Consider the following 18,625-nt stretch of genomic DNA (forward strand, 5'->3'; position numbering starts at 1 on the left):
GTTCAATTCGGGCGAACTCATGTAAACAAAATGAAAGTGAATTTAGAACCGATAACGTAACACTGACTATCGTGAATAATGTTGTAAAAAATAATAAAAAAGGTACATGTATAATAATATTAATCCTTATCGAGCCGAAGTAATAAAACATGCTCAAAAACACAATTTATTAAATCAATACTACCCTGTAAATACTTTTGTACATTAAAGCATTTTAACAACATATGATTGGATTTGTGTCTAACAAGATCAAATAAAAATGAAATAACACTTACATCGATCTGTTACCAAAAAATTAAGTAGAAACACATAATGTTTAATCATAAAAAAAGAACAATGCACAATGCATTTAATCGTAGTATATTAACATACTACCCGCCTGTTAAATATATACAAGTGATGTAATAACGTCTTTAATTCTTCAAGTGTTCAACAAATGTGACGCGATGGGCTTTGATAAAAAGAAATCATCTTCGTTTTAGTAGGATACACGATAGGTAATCGTTAAAAGGGGACACAATTATTTCCCTATCGGGAGCCTTAAAACCGAAAGGAGGGATATAGCATGGACAAAAAAGGCAGTGCTAATTCCTAATACTGACAGCAATTGAGTAAAGATGACATCAACAATACGTGGATTGATTTTCATATTACCACGTAAAACTAGTTTGTTGTCATTTCAGAGGGTCATCGGCAGCTGATGACACATTTCTATTTGTATATTGATTTCTTGAAAAGTATTATTTACATGTATAAGATATGTGAAAGGCAAGAGCAAAATATGGGAAAATCATAAAAAAATTCCGTGATAATCTGAAATAGAAATTTAAAAATGAAATAGAATTGGAAACACATGCATGACAAAACACATTCATACAGGTATAAGTGTAAGAAAAATGCTTTTTTATGAAGATTTCATAAAAAGTATGCTTGCATAAATCTCAATGTTATATAGTCATTGAGTTTAAAAGGGTATTTAAACCCAGAAGGGGATAGGATTTCAAATTTGTCAAATCATTTTAGATTTGTACAATGTGAATAACAAGGACTTCGACCATAGAGGGTCACCATTTGATAAGGAACGTCGTGTTTTATGGGGCGCCTGATGGGGGAACAGAACACAGCTCGCTTATTTATTGATCGCTATTTTTTATCATTGAAATGTTTATAGCATGACATTGATAATATGTATTGTTATATTCAGTAGTATATTCTCACTATATAATATTACTTATTAGGTTCGTTACTGACTGTTTACAGAAATTTGTGGAGTCGGTAAAGTCCATAGAAGGCGAGGCAGTCAGTAACAAACCTAGTAAGTGTTTTGTTTTGTCAAGGACCTACAGTTTGATATGTAAACAAACAAAAGATAATATATAACGATTAAATTCATAGCTTTATTCTCTACCTTCGGTTCGCGTCGGTTGACAATGGTTTTCTCGGGGTGTCAATTTCAACAGCTACCCTCCCAAACAGGCACTATTTATTACATATTGACCGGCTAGGAATAATACCTTCAAGTTGAGAATATTCCCTCTATTTCAATTAATTGCTTCTGATTTGTTGATTCGTAAACTCTTCGCGACTCCAAAACCAGATGACGTCATAATAGACAGTAAGTCAAGGCAAGCCAACAACGGACGCGCAATGCAACTGTTTGCTATCATAACCGATATAATAGCATTGAATCATGAGTTTTTGAAGTATACACTCTCATAACTGCAGCGGTGTGTGCATACAAATTGAGTAACGCGCGTGAAATAAAATCAGGTAGAACATCTGTACATGTATGTTAATTCTTACGGGCGGCGGAATATCACCAGTAACTGTTTGATGATGAGGATATTTTTGAGATGCACTTTGCAAAAAATTGAATTTGTGAATTCTTTGTTGAGCTGAGAAAATCACGGCGATCTGTTTCTAATTACTTTCTTAAATTTTGGTTTCTTTCTTTATACATGTAACAAACGTTGACTGTGTTTTTGGGCAGTTGCCCTCAACCCCAGTCAATATTTGTATAATGTTACATTGCAGACGCCAAGTTGCATGAATCGTATATAAATTCCATGGATATATAGAGGATATCTATATTGTGTGATTTTATATTTGCTTCATCCAACGAGTTGAAATGGTGTATATATTCGCGAGGCTTGCCGAGCGATACAGCCATTTCAACGAATTTGATAAAGCAAATATAAAATCACACAATAAAGATGTTCTTTTTATCTCATACAATTTGATTTATATTATGAAGCTTTTGAGACAGTTCCTTATATGACCCAAATCGATTTTTTCAAAGATTAAAACCGGTGATGTAACGTTGTGTTTTGCGGTTATTGTGACCTTGCATAATACAGTTTAGTAAGTCATTTCTGAGATTAATATAATTGTTTTAATTAATGTAAAGTTTCGCTGAAATAAACCTAGAAATGATTTTTTTTTTAGCTCTAACTAATTTTCTTACAGCTTATTTACTTGATTAAATGGACCGGAAATACTGATCAGAAGACTTGAATAATCACGTTTTGGACATACACAAAGTTACGAATGCTCGTAAGTTTGAATTGTCTCGAACTATGACAGGTGCTGATGTTTTATAAAACAAACACTAGCCTAATGATTCGGAACTGAAAATAGTTAATACGGATGCTTACTGGTGGTAGAATATAAGTCTTATGAAACATTATTTTGGTAAGTTCTTGTGTATAAACACAACCAGAGCGCTCTGTTTTCATTGCGTCGTCAATATGAACTCATTGATAGTTAACGTAAATAATTTGCAGTTTTATTAACAACACAAAGCAAATTGAAAGTTGGGAGGGGCGGAACTTATAAAAAAAACCTTGACAAACAAGAAAAGGGGTCTTTTAGTTTCGGTTATGTATAACTTTGCAAAAAAAGATGGGGGAGACCCCCCCCCCCCTCCCCACCAATAGCCCCCGGTTCCGACGCCTTTGCCACACAGTTATGTGTTTTCCTTCATATTTGAAATTTAAATCTTTGATAAAATCTATTTTATATATCATTTTTTGTAGTAGCTATAGTTATGTTAAAAGCACTAACAAATCTTCGAAAATAGGTCACTGAAGCGTTGAAGCAATGAACTGTGTCAAAAATAGTTCGGACCAGAAGTGTTTAATAAAGCATTATCCGTTTGATATAGCACACGGGTATTAAACACCACGAGTATGAGAAAAATCGCAATACGTTTTTCTAATATCTAATAAACAATCAAATTATTGAGTATAAAATTAGTGGATATTAAACAAATCTTGTGAATTAGAGAACATGAGATATTATTCAAAGTTAAATTTAAAAATAGGAAGAGACAGTCATTGTTGTTTCAGAGGTCGATTAAATTAATTATTTATTATCAATTATTATATTAAGATACTTTATTATGCATCAAAAATATTGAACATTGTTAAACCACAGTTCTTGAAATAAATATATTTAAAGATTTACTTTCTTTACTCTTAGAAAAAAAATAAAAAAAATAAAAAATAAAATATGAACCTCTCCAGAGACCCTAGGATTGTAGTTTGGGAAGGGATCATAATTTGAACGATTTAAAACATATAATGTGTTCCTATATCAAATTTTTAGCCCTTTTTGGGGCTCCAGTATAAGTTCTATGGTTTTAACAATAAAGAATTTTCACAGTTTATCAGAGTGAATGCTTGCATAGTTATATCACATACTCAAAGGTTTTATTTCGAAAGACAATTCTAATTATTGTTCTAATATATTCCTTTATCAAACGTCTTGTTTGAAATATTTGTCAAGATGTCAGAGTTCAAGGAACATTCAAGGATGACCTTTATCAGAAGACTTGCAAAATACTTATATATATAAGGAATAAGGAATCACTCTTTGAGTATTATTCGGTGATAATTTCAGTCGGGGCGTGATCAAATCCAATAAAGCCTGAAGGGCTTTATGATAGATTTATGATAGATTTGATCACACCCCGACCGAAATTATCATCTCATAATATTCAAAGAATGATTCCTTATTACTTATATTTATATAATTTTAAGCCATCGTACCCTTATATATTTAAATGATAGATAAGCAAACCCCGCTGGCGCCTCGATTTGGCGTCATTTGTATTATGGGTTATATAGTACAAAATCGATACGTAGTGTTATCACAGGCGAAGACACTGGAAAATATATATATATATATATATATATATATATATATATATATATATATATATATATATATATATATATATATATATATATATCAGGCTTGGGGTAATGCTAAATGTAATGGTAATGCATTGCAATGCATTACATGTTTTCAAAGTCATGTTAGTAATGTGTAAAGCCACAAAATTAGCATTACAAGTAATGGTAATGTAATGCATTACTTTCCAAAATCTAGTGTAATGCTGGCATTACATGGCATTACTTTGCATTACTAATGCTTATTCATGCATGTTCACTTTTGAAAATGTGATGAATAAATGAATAGTTGAAACTGAATTTGATTAAATTTATTTTTAAAGAAGAAAAAAATAATTCTTGAGATAAAAATGGTTTAATTGTATTACATGTATAAAAAAAGATGTTTAAAAAGTTAATATTTATTTACTAAATATAACAGCACAATTTCATAACATTTTTAAGAGTGTTGTTATTAAGAGTTTTTAATCATTTGAACAATTTACTCCAATTAGTTTGCACTTCAATAAGAAATGTGTCAACAACACACTATGCCCCCAGGATAATATAAGTATCAAAACAATATACTGTGGAATCATTAGAATTCGTGGTGGCTCAATGTTCGTGGTATTCGTGGGTAGCCCTTCCCCACGAATTTACATCCTCAACGAAATTTATTCGAAGATTATTCTTTCTTACTGAAACTGAAAACTGACGCACCCACGAAATTACATCCCCACAAATAAGCAAAAAACCAACAATCCACGAAAATTGACCCCCACGAATTTAAATGATTCCACAGTATTGTTATAAGAAGTGCTAAACACTCCAATCCCCTTCCCTTCGCTATGTCCCAATAGAATAGGAGACAGACGTGCACCTTTAAAAGCAAAATGAATGCACTGTCCATCCATGATGAAAATAAATATCACTTCCAATATTATAACCCATTTGAAAATAATTTTACTTATTCTCTCTCTCTCTCTCTCTCTCTCTCTCTCTCTCTCTCTCTCTCTCGTCTCTCTCTTGTATATTAAGTACACTGTACATTAGTTTGGACTGATAGAAAATACAAGATTCATGTACTATATAGTATTTTTTCTATTATTGCACTTAATATATCTTAAGATAAAGATCGTCAAACAGTACTTTTTAGTCCAAGCTTCGACTGCTCCTGTAAAACATTTATTTAGTATAGCTGGGAAGATTTTCAAACTAACAGGTTGCAGTTAAAAGATGAACCCTTTGAAACTTCGATCATAAAGTGCAACAGCAATCTTTTGTCTTAAAGTGTCCTCAGTAGAAAGAAATACGATTAAAACACGGTATCTTAAGAAATATAACTGGGAAAAACCATCTGTTTATGAATTAATACAATTAAGTGTCTAAAATTATAAAGATTTGTGTAATCTGGGGAAATATCTCTATTTACATTTTAATAACCGCAACATTATTCTATAAATTGTTTTTTGTTATGCATGTAATTCTGTGTCTCTATTTCGTATCATACATTGTATCATGCCAAATGTCTATAAATATCATTTTACTTATGTAATACGTATGTTGTTTATAATACCACAAGATGATTATATATTGAGCAAATAAAGAATGATCAGACTCTTGTATAGTCATTGAATATAAAACTTGATACTGAGCATGAACCTGGAGATATGTTAAAGAGTGTTCTATATTTGAAACATTTGCAAAAACTCTTTATTAGCTTTGCTTTTTTTAAAACAAAGTAATGGTAATGGTAATGCATTACTTTACTCGTGTAATGGTAATGTAATGCATTACTTCAAGAAAATCAAGTAATGGTAATGGTAATTTAATGCCCAAATTCATGAAGTAATGGTAATGTAATGCATTACTTTACAATGTAATTCACCCATATATATATATATATATATATATATATATATATATATATATATATATATGTATATATATATATATATATATATATATATATATATATATATATATATATATATATATATATATATAAATATACCCATATATATATATATATATATATATATATATATTATTTTTAATAATGGTACTCTACCTTTTTGAGTTTGAAGTTACCCCTTCATGACCGTAGAAAATATTTCTTTTACGGTTTTTGTACGCCAAATCGTAGCAGGACTGGTCTAAATAACAAACAAATGAATTGTCAAAATTAAGGAGCTGAATATTGCTTTGACTCTGTTAGATAGAATAATGACACTGTTTTAAGGTTTTATGTTTAGTGTAAAGGCGATGTAAATAAAGGTCGATAGCTCAAAAATATCGACGTACACAAATAAGCCTCAGCTGAATTATATAAAACTGGACAAGGAGGGTGATGAAGTTTACAATCTGCATCATATTTGTCTTGGACCAGTGCTCCGTCTACAAGGTATTCTGTACAGTAACCTTAAACAGACAAAACATATTGTAAGATGTGTAGTCAATAAGGTTATGAAAAATATCAATCTTTATTATTATTATATTATACTAATAAAAGTAAGAATTGACCTTAAAGGGGCATACTCACGATTTTGGTCAAAAATTATTTTTCCAATTTGAATGTTTACAATGCTAAAGTAAGGCATTTTTAATATGCAACCAAAATTGGAGTGTCATTCGTTGAGTTATGAGCGATTTACAGAGCTCACAAGTCTTTACTATGTAAACAATGCGTTTGTTTACATTTTGAATGTTGAAGTAAAAAGTCCAATTTTAGACTTTAAATGAATGTGTTAAACGTTATGATTTGTTTATTTATGCTTAAGATGAATAGAAAGATAGACAAATTACTTGAAAAAAATTATTTACATGTACTAGTATATTGAACCTATGTAAACAAAAACAGGGCACGAGCCTTGTTTACATAACAAAGAATTGTGAGCTCTGTATATTGCTTATAAACTCTAAAACTCTAACTCTAACTGACTCTAAAATTTCATATGATCATTAGAAATGCATATCTTAAGCATTGTAAATAAAAAAAAACAGAAAAATAGAATTGGACCAAAATTATGACTATGTCCCTTTTAAAAAGGTATCTTTGGTCTGTTTTTTATAACCGGTTTCTGATTGATATGTAGTACACCGTACCAAAGATAGAGCGATTCAGTGCACAAACTTCAATAGTGGCATTTCCCCAGGAGTTTATAAGACAGTGATACTGGAAAATATATCGTTGGTTGTTTAATCCATTTAGCTTTGAGCATTCCTGATCAATCGATTCGCAATCCATTTGTTTTGCAGCCATTTTCCAGGATTCGGCGTCTTTAGGACATCGATCGACATAAGCAACTGTAAGTGTTGAAATCTGACATCCAGTGAATGTAAATATCTAAACAGATTAGCAAGGAACTTTAAGATCATCAATGTATTATTGCTATTATACTAAATCAAGTACATACAGTACCCATCATACTTAACCTAACAGAAAGTAAACTCCAACTTAAACCTTGGTTTTCTTTCTGGGTTTTCTCTGGGTTTACTAAAGAGGACCCAGAGTAAATCCAAAGTAAATCCAGAGTGGACACAGAAGTAAACCCCGATCAGATGTTTATCCCTGAAAGGAGATGCTACGTGTGTATTCTGAATATACACACGTATATAAAAGACGGGTCTGCTTCACACTTTAGTGCGTACAGTTGACCCCAAAAGCAATTCCCAAGTAAATCCAAAATAAACCCAAAGTGGACCCAAATTTTCAAAAAGCAGACCCAGAGTAAATTTCAAGTAAACCCCAAACGTAAACCCGGGGTGAAGTTTGGGTTTACTGTGGTTTTAGTTTGGGTCTAATCGGTACTATAATTCAAAAGTCATTTTTACCATGTCCAACATTTTCTTCTTAATTCATACAATTTATTATTGATTTTATTATTATATAAAAGTAAATATACATACATTCCCAGCATAAGTTAGTGCAAAATCACGTCGAAATAATTTTATCGCTTAATGTGCTATGACAAAAAGTTTAAGTACAAAAGTTAGAATATAAATTTGTTTATTTGTGGTTACACGTAAGGTTATCCAATAAAAAAGAATAAACATTTTTTTTAAGTATATACCTTGACCTTCAGGGAATAATAGGAATATTTTTTTCAAATGATGAATTTTATAAAAGCAGTTGTATATCATGTAGTTATGTGTGCAAATGTGCTTTTTGTATCGTTTAAAAAGGGGTATGGAACATAACAAAAACCCAACAGATCAAACGTTTTGCGCATTCTGCTGAAGAAATAGAATATTAAAATTAAAATATGATTGATTATCTTATTGAAATACAATCTAGTCTTTCTTTTATGACTGCACAGTGCACTTTAATTATAAAACAAATATTCAAAATCCAACATCGGTTCTTTAAACTCACGTCTACGCATCGACCTAATCAATTCTCAATGTACTTGACCCTCATACGTACTGTACTTCCTATTATACCGGTATTATTTATGATTTCAGTTTACTAAATGTGCAAGTTTCTGTAACCCCCTCTCACTATCAAAGTGTACCTAACTGACGAACGTGCTCTAACGGTCTTTCTTGGATACTATCGTTGTACTTTTCCTAATAGTTCATTCCATGTCTACATTAATTTTGTTCTGGTTTGGAACATCGACATTAAAATAATTTCCAAAAATAATTTTACTTCCAGTGTAAAAAGAAGAATGCAACATAAAACATTGAATATTCACTTTAAGGATGACGTTTACTCAGAATGAAAAAAAATTCCACTGATGATAATGAAAAACCAACTATTGTGTGTTATAGACCTTACATGTTAGTGTTATTCTTCACTTTCGAAAATATAGGTCAATGATCTCCTTTTTGAGTTATTGGCCATTGAATATTTTTTGAACATTTAAGAAAAATCCATAAACATTTTACACTAAGATTGAGATTTTCTTAATTGTGAAAATAATACAAATTGCTGAACTCTTTGACAAATGAAATACAGTTTATGAATGGTAGTGACATTAAATAGATACAAAGCATAAATTTTTCATTCGCAATTTTCTAAGATATTCTAGTCCGAATTTACTCTATCAGTTTTCAAATTACTGTCCATATTTGATTCAATATAACAAAAAACTGAATGATGATAATGCTAAAACATTTATAGTATTAAACTGAGTATATTGACCTTTCTCTGCTGGGATAACATTTATATGAGGTCAACGATCAAAATTTTGAGATATGGTGTCTTTTATCATTTTTAGGCATTTTTCAATATTTTTGTAGTGTGTTCCATACGATTATCTAAACGAAAAAGCAAGATAAAACCAACAAAAAATATGCAAAATTATGTTGACTAACAAATAAAATCTAAAATTTAGATATTACTTTACTACCAAAAAAATTTCAGTGGAAAACAAAATCTGAAAAATTTAGTCCGAATATCCTCCGTTTTGCTAAAAGTCAAACTTTGTCAGAGCCTAATTCAATAATTTAGTAAAAATATCGATTGTTATGTCAATAATAATTCTTTTCATAAATACTTTTTGTATTTAAAACAAATTGTACTCATTAAATCAAACTTCTTAACAGAGAACTCAAACCCTAAACAACGTCCTTAAGGTCTCAAATTTAGTTTCAGTGCAACTGATTTCAAGTTGTAACTCTTTTGAGTTACCAAAAAGTATGGGTGAGTTTTAAGTGTACAAGTACTAGGAGTGTACGGGTTACCAAAACCTTATTGTTCTATTTTTGGAGTAATGATTGTTAATGTAAGAAATGAAATAAATCAATGACTACCTTGTGCTGACGAGATATATCGATATAAGTTGTTGAACTTCTTTATCAATCGATGTAAAATAAATAAAGTTACGTAACAAATTGACGGTTAAAAATTATAAAATTGACAACATCTAAAATCGGGATAATTATTGAAAAAAATCACGTCATTATTTTATTCACAAAGTTTCAATTAAAGAAAAAGTGGTTTTAACTTACTAGTTTATTTAACGTTGAAAATTAAGAATCATCTGACAAGTTCAAAAATCAAGACAATAACATTTTTTAAGCATTTGACAGGAGGATTGTATTACAATAGTATATGACAAAGCGCAACTAATATTTTCCTGGTTCTTTTCCGATAAAATTTTCAGCATTTGCACAAACAAATATAATCATATTATGGGCATGTGTACGTTATTATTTTTTCGTTATTTATGCAAACCCCGCTTCCTCCCTAACAGTAGGTTTTTTTGTGTCATTGATGAAATGCATAACAATACTGATTTGTAAAATTATCAAAATACAAAGACAATTACATTGGTAACATAAATATATAATACCATTCAAGGGTATACGAATTTAAAGGGGAAGGAAAGTAAAAAAACATACATGTATTTTATTTATACCCAAAAGTGGTTTGAATTAATAGCACATATATGGTCACCCTGTTTTGAAAATGGACTATTTAATTAAGCTTTGATGCAAGTTTGAAGTTGAAACAAATGATTTCCTGGAAGATGACATGATGTAGAACTTTTTTGTATCAAAAAACAATTTTATTAATTATTTTGACGTCACCTAAACTGTTCTGGTTTTGTTTACATATACAATGTACACGGTGTTCGAATTAAACACTGATTTATCCCTTTCTGTTTCTCAAGAATCAGACCCACAAAATTGATAATGTTTAGGTTATATGTATGCAAAAATATATGCGAGGGTTGTTAGAAAAGTTCGCGGATGAATTGATTTACGGCAAAATTACTGTGTACTTTGCAGGCTGCGTTTGTTATATTAAGTGACTACCAATTGAAAATAAGTTTGCCAAAAATGATATGAATTCGAATTTTTTTTTCAAAAGATACAGCGATCTGGCATTAATTAGATTAACGGAGCACCATGACATATTTCCACGATGTCAGGTGACGTAAAAAAACTGAAAGTTTTTCAAAGTAAACACCTTTCAGTTGCATACACTGTTCAAGTCATTTACCTGATTTATGAAATGCAAGTTCATGCCATTATTTGACGTCAAGCTCTTTTTTGTATAATGTCTTTTGAAGCATATCGTAGATCATTTAGGTCCGAAAATCTCTGACACGCAGTTTCGACTTCAGATTAGAAAAAAAGCAAAATCCATAGGTCTAAAATCCGGGCTGTTTTGGTGGGGAGGGGTGCTGCAAGAGCTAAACAAATCAGTTCTTCCATCTTTTAACCTGTGTAATGCTAATCGTAAACCTTTGTTTTATAAACAAAGCAGCAAGAACCTTTTAGTCTCCATCGGGATTTTTTTTCTGCGTGCACACTAAACTAAATGAGGACCAGTACTCCAAGACGTCCACTGACGTCAACGTTTTTGACTGACTAATTTATAAGCGTTGTACGTCAAAATTCGGCAATAAAACGGTCAGAAATTCTTCAATCTAAACTTGCACACACCTGCATAAGTTTTGTAATGTCATTTCAAATATCGTTTATTTTTGTGCACTTAACCGGTATATTTTTAAATAATAAAAAATGCGTACAAAATATATTTAAAAACCCTGACCTGCTCCGTGAAGCATGTCTTGTGAAAATAATTAAGCCGTATATTTTTTATGGTGCATTGAAAACAAAGAAATCTTTACATATTTCTTTAAAAATACGTCAAGATTAAATCTGGAAAGTTTTGCTGGTATCATGTGCAAAGTCCGCTCACAATCGAGCTTCTCCGCGAACTTTTTTAACAACCCTCGTACATGTAATTTTTTAATTAAATTAATGACAGCTGTTAATCTGCTATCATATAAATTTGAATGACCTCGAGTAAATTTTTTATTCCAATTCAAGCTCTTCGTTTACTAAAAAAGTATGTTTTAATTGTAATCCGGATGTCTAAAATACATTATTTAAAGACGAAATTACCAAGTCGAAATAACAACGGCAGACATTTTCAATGATACTTGGCATCCGCTGACAATTTCCACAACTGTACGCGGGCTTCATCCAACACTAAACCCCGCTTCATGATCTTAAAGAACATTCTCCGTTTGACTTTGTTTCGTTGTTCAGTGGAATGCCAAAGGTAAACGAAGGATCTCAAATTGATATTGTTTTAAATTTTTTAGAACTTGTCATTCAGGGCAAATATTCTAATTTGCTAGCACCGATGCTACATGTATGTTTTTGGGTTTTTTTTTTTGGGGGGGGGGGGGTTCCATTATTTTTTCAAATGCATACAACCATTTTAATAATATAATTCAAAACCATTTTTTATTCATCCAATCACATATTCGTGCTCATATTCAACCAGATTTGGCAGTGGTTGCTTGTTTAACAATGGTAAACGGTTAATATCAATAATAAACAAGAGGCCCAGGTGCCACATCGCTCACCTGAGCAACAATTGCATTAATTCTGATCAAATTAGCATTACATTTTCAAAATATCTTGACAAATAAGTACAGTAGATCTTGCTAAAAAAAAGTTGAAAATCTGCCAATTTTTATCCACCTCTTTTTTTTGGTAAAATACCAAGCCCCTTTTGTTGTTGTACAAATGTACCTGTAAGAAGATTTTTCTCTATTCCTATGCACCACCCCCCTCCCATTTCGTGGCCCCTATTTTCTCTAGGGAATCATGCTTTCGTCAAATCTGCATAACCTGTGCTTTCACACTAAGTACTGAGTTTTGGACCGAACACTTTCCCAGAATATTTTTAAAGATTTTCTTTATAAATTCCTATGTAAAAATTCAAACCGCCATCACGGCCCCAACCTACCACTAGGGACTGAGATTTTGCAAACTTGAATTTACACTACCCGAGGATGCCTCTACACAAGTTTAAGCTTTTCTGGCTAAACAGTCTTTAAAAAGAAGATTTTTAAAGATTTTCTCTACATTTCTATGTAAACATTCATCCCCCATGGTGGACTCACCCTACCCCTGGACTATCATTTAAACAAACTTGAATGTATACGATCTGGGGATACTTCCAACCAAATTTGGGCTTTCCTGGCCAAATAGTTTTGGGAAGATTATTTCTAAAGATTTTCTCTATACATAAAAATTTATCCCTATTGTGGCCCCGCCCTACCTCCAGGGACCATGATTTGAACGAACTTAAATATACATTATCTGAGGATAGTTACATGCCAATTTGAGCTTTCTTGGCCTAATAGTTTTTGAGAAGAAGATTTTAAAAGATTTTCTCTATATATTCCTATGTTAAACTTGATCCCCTAATTGTGGCCCCACCCTACACCCGGGGACCATGATTTGAACAAACTTGAATATACACTATCTGAGGATGCTTCCACTCTAATTTGAGCTTTTCTGGCCTGATAGTTATTGGGGAAGATTTTTAAAGATTTTCTCTATATATTCATATGTAAAACTTGATCCCCCTCTTGTGGCCCCTCCCTACCCCCGGGGACCATGGTTTGAACAAACTTGAATCTACACTACCTGAAGATGCCTCCGCACAAGTGTAAGCTTTCCAGGCCGAATAATTTTTGAGAGGAAGATTTTTGAAAAATACCAACAAATTTTCAAAAATTCTCAATTATCTCCCCTTTAAAGAATGCGTGGCCCTTCATTTGAACAAACTTGAATCCCCTTCACCTAGTGGTGCTTTGTGCAAAATTTGGTTGAAATCTGCCCAGCGGTTCTTGAGAAGAAGATGAAAATGTCAAAAGTTTACAACAACGACGACGCCAACGGCGACACCGACAGACAACGGACAAATTGTGATCAGAGAAGCTCACTTGAGCCTTTGGCTCAGGTGAGCTAACAAAGAAGAAACAAAAAAAAAAATTAAAAATTATTGAATTGTATCAAATATATGTTTCCATACATGCCAGTTGTTGGTAAACTTTTGCATTTGGAATTTCTGATATGGAATATATATTTCAACTTTGTATATGTTATATAGATAAAATAGCAGCCTGATCGACTAGTACTGATGCTATGTTGATAAACCGGAATAGATAGTGTAACGTCATAGATTAAAGTTCAAAGGCAGCTCCCAAAGCGGCGGGAAACTTAAACAGGGGATCGATTTTCTTGATATATTTACTGTTCAGGGGTTTTAATGAAAAAAAAATATAATTTACAATTAAAGTATATGATTATTGATTGGTCTATTGTACAACATATTCTTAATTTCTTTCCCCTTTAAGTGATATAACACATTACGGTAAAAACCGTATGATTACATATCACAAAATAAAGCATGATAAAAAAGGAGGGCAAAGCATACTGCCGTCCTATTTAGTGTTAATGTTCTTTTAGTTTGTCAAATTGGTTTTTAAATGATCATACTTGAAAAAAAAACTACCATGTGCACAAAACTCACAGTGCAAGTCGGGTGACTCATTTAAATCTAACAAAAACAAAACAACATTAAAACTTATTACAATGGATAAGTAGAAAGTAAATACATACCTCCTCAGTAAAAATTATCATAATTATCAAAATACACATTTTTACTCGACAGCATAGAATCATGTTTGTCGTTTCACCGCTTTCTATTACAATTAACAATGGAATTTTACTACAATAGAATAGGATCGCGTTAAATGGAACAAAGTCTGTTTGTAATCTTCTTCCAATCGGAGAAGCGGTTTACGGTTAAAAGCCATATCAAATTAAGTCGACTTTCAAACGCAAAGGTGATTTTATAAAAAGAAACAACCCAAGGTTACCGAAGCACATTACATTCAAATGCCTATGTATGGTGTCCGGGTAGGGACATTTGCGTTAGCGCGACATCGTGTTCAGATAAACGCGCCGTCGCGCTAACACACAACACGCCGTCGCGCCAACGCAACTTTGCACAACGCGCGGTCGCGCTAACTAACAACACGCCATCGCGCTAACATAACGTTGCACAAGGCACCGTCGCGCTAACACACAACGCGCCGTCACGCTAACACACAACACGCCGTTGCGCTAACACAACTTTGCACAACACGCCGTCGCGCTGACACAACTTTGCACAACACAATGTCATGTAAAAATGATCAAAAAGGAAGAATTGTAAGCAACCACTTACCACTACCATATGCATCCAGATACATTGGAGTTTAATTGAAAAAAGAAAATGAAAAGCACTCTCGCACCCTGTCTCTCACCTTCCATACCAACTGTAAATAAACAAACATTGAACTTGAAGCGTATGGTTTTCCGATCCCGATCTCACAACATGTTCTTGCGACTCCGCATACTCACACATAAAAAAAGTTAGCGCCGTTGCTTTAGTTTTTCGGTTATGTCATCCATGATGTCGAATGTATGTCTATTTCCCTCGTTGTCCAACGCAAACACTTTACCATTGTAATACCAGGTTGAATGTATCCTGGAATCATCCTTAAGATCACTGATAAGCTTGGCATTCAGCAGAGTCAGATGATTATGCATGATGAAGTTTTTTTTCACTTATTCGACCTAGCGGTTCTTTATAATCCGGATTTTGTATCGGAATCGCGGAATTCGGCGATTACTGGTCTGGGTGCGCCCCTACCCCCTCCTGGAACTCGGTGGATGGCTAAAATATCGGCTGGTGATAGGTCGACGTTCACCGTCTCCTTCATGATGCGGCACAGTATGTCCCGAAAATTTTCGTTCTGTGTTTAGTTCCATTGTAGAAATTTAATGTTACTCTTCTAGTATCTCTGCAATATATCTGCGAGTATTTTTGTGTCTGGTTTGCCAAAGTTAAAGCATTACCTGCCATGTATTGACGGGTGTTCAAGCTTTCCCTCATCTGTCTTATTGACTCTGCCTGAGCATTGACTTTTTCGCGTAATTTTTCTAGGTCAAGATTGAAACCATCACATCTTTCTTTAATTTCTTTTTTGCATTCGCTTGTTTCATTTTCAGTTTTTTGTTCAAATTCATTTTTTACTGCTGTTTTAATGTCATTTGTAGTTTCTTCCTTTATTTCTTTCAAAATTGAATTCTTAACGTCTGTAATGATTTCTTGTCTGAACTCGTTTTTTTTATTTCTTATAAGAATGAGGTCATTATAGTCTTTATTTCTGTCTTTATTTCAGTCTTTTTTACCTTGTTTTCTTGTATGTCAGACAGGGTCTCTTGTATCGATTTTAGTTTACCTGTTATACCTGTTGTTCCTGGTGGGGCCCCAAACGGGGAGTCCATGTCTGAACTCTCTGTTCTTTTCTGTTTTTTGGACGCAGCTTTATCCGATACTACGGTGTTTCTCACTGAATCCGGAACTTTGTGCAAGCTTAATTTGACAAGCTTTTTTCCAGAGCTTTTTCTCTTTAGATTTTCAGATAGTTTTTTGTCCATTTTTTTCCACACCTTTGATTATTGTCCGCCATTGAGCGAGGACTCACAACCGAGATTCACAATAAAAATTCTGGTGCTTACGAATATCACAAAAAAAAACCGAGTTGGACACAAAATTAAATTGACCAACACTAAGGGTAAGTAAATAGTTAATACCAGATATCACAAAATTTGGCTTCTAATCGTCAGAAACAAAGCAAAATCCAACATATATAGCGAAGCTTTTTTTACCTGTCCACTACTCCATTGCTTGACCGGAAGTCCGATTGAGTTGTAATCAAAAAGGCTGAAATCTTAGTCGGGACTAAATTTGGGTTTAAATCTACGCATGCTAATGGGTAGGCGTAAGTCCTTAGTCTGTGCACAAAAATTGCGAGTGTTTTGTTTCTAAGGCAAAATATACAGAACATTTTATTTTTTGGTTTGTTTTATGTGTTATTAAAGAAAACATTCACATTTATTTAAATATTTGTACATGTACGTATAACTTTAAAAGATACCTTTTGTTCGATAACTGTTTCTATTTCTGAATAAATTAAGATTAAATCAATTTGATAAATAATGGGCTCACCTTATTAAACGTATGTAATATACATTACTACTCGTAATGAAATTTACCTAAAGTGTGAAGAATGGGTATACCCCGATAAATGATTTGAACAATAATTAAAAAGATGTTTTATTTCTAAATTAAACATGTATTCCCCAACAAGATAGATGTATATAAGTACGAATAGATTATTGAATTTTTATATCAATACTCAGTAAGTATGAACTAGAATTTAATGTTTCTAATCAAATTTGAACCTGTGAAACGAAACTGATTTCAAAATTATGCATAGGAGCAACTCAAAACGTATACATTTGTAACTTGTCCTTGTGTGTGGTTGTTTGTTCTATAACATGTATTACTGAAAACTTTACAACATGTATGCATAATTCTCATTTTCATTTTTTTTACTCCTAGTATCTTTACAAAACCGTATGAAAGCTACATGTATTTTGGAATGTTTATGCATTTAGATACAATCAATTTTTGTTTGTTAGAATATTACTGAAAAATATGTTTTAGAAGCGTGCAGAGTGTGCATCAATTTTAGATCTGTTGACAAGCGTTTGTCAAGATTATCGAATATTATAAAATTTCACATGCACACCTTGAATTTTTGGAAATCAAGTTCATTAATCTTAATAATTCTAGAATGAAGTGATCAATTGCGTTCATATTTAACATCGATCGTAATTCTTTTAAAATAGGTATTGTGCACATGTACCATCAATGATCTTGGTACATATTCATATGCATTTTTTATTTGTACTCATTTAATTTAATTGATCTTTAATTACTTGAATTCATGATAGTTTTGTTTCATCATATTTAAGATGTACGTATATCAAGGGATTTTTTTTTTATTTCGAAGTTGTCGACTTGCAATACAAAAGCATTGTTTAGCAGTTTTACAACAGTGTGCATTATTTACAAATTTAACTAGCTTGCATTTGTAAAACTTATTATATAAACAATTGTATACACCCCCACCCCAATAACCCAAAGCCGATAGGGAAAAAAGTAAAACTCACATGCACTTGTTAAAACCGCAAAGATGCAAAATGTCTTATCCGGAAGGGGATAGGTAATTTTTTAGATGCTTTTTCCATTAAACTTGTTAAAACCTTTTATTTATAAAACTTTCTTTAAATAGGAAGGGTGATTTTAGATATCTGTCGTGACTTCGCCAAGTCACAGCTGTTACTTAAGTTCCTTAATATTAGATATTGAAAATCAACATAAATTCGCCCGCTGACAACGAGGGTGAAATGACTGAAAATTAAACAGGGCGAATTATTCCCTTTTTATGGTGTATATTACTTTCACCCCCCCCCCCTTAAAAAAACGAAAACAAAACAATCGATCGATTAAACTAAAAACAGGAAAGGGAGTTTGGGAGTCCCCGGCCTTAAATGTTGACAATTCCTGTCTTGTTAATTGTTGACTATTAATATCTTTCAAAACTATTATCTTTTGAATCGCAGAAAAGCAAGAATCGTGTCCATGTCATTGTCTAAATTCTTTCAATAGTGGAACAGAGGATGGACAAGGTTCATGTAATATTATTTATACAGTAGATATTTTCGATTTCAGTAGGTTGCTGTTATACTCATGGTCATATTATTTTCTATAAATAATATAGTGAATTGGT

The 18,625-nt window shown here is 32.3% G+C and overlaps 1 long non-coding RNA gene across 1 annotated transcript; it reads right to left on the reverse strand.

The window, feature by feature from the left end:
- Positions 1–352: 352 nt before the first annotated feature.
- LOC117686091 (uncharacterized) lies at positions 353–14,636 on the reverse strand. The gene is made up of 5 exons (XR_010709274.1): positions 14,556–14,636; positions 7,278–7,518; positions 6,477–6,593; positions 6,244–6,328; positions 353–813 (listed from the first exon to the last, which is right to left on the reverse strand). It is a non-coding gene; the product is annotated as an uncharacterized lncRNA (long non-coding RNA).
- Positions 14,637–18,625: the final 3,989 nt, after the last annotated feature.

This window comes from Magallana gigas, chromosome 9, assembly GCF_963853765.1.
Source record: "Magallana gigas chromosome 9, xbMagGiga1.1, whole genome shotgun sequence".
Taxonomy (NCBI): Eukaryota; Metazoa; Mollusca; class Bivalvia; order Ostreida; family Ostreidae; genus Magallana; species Magallana gigas.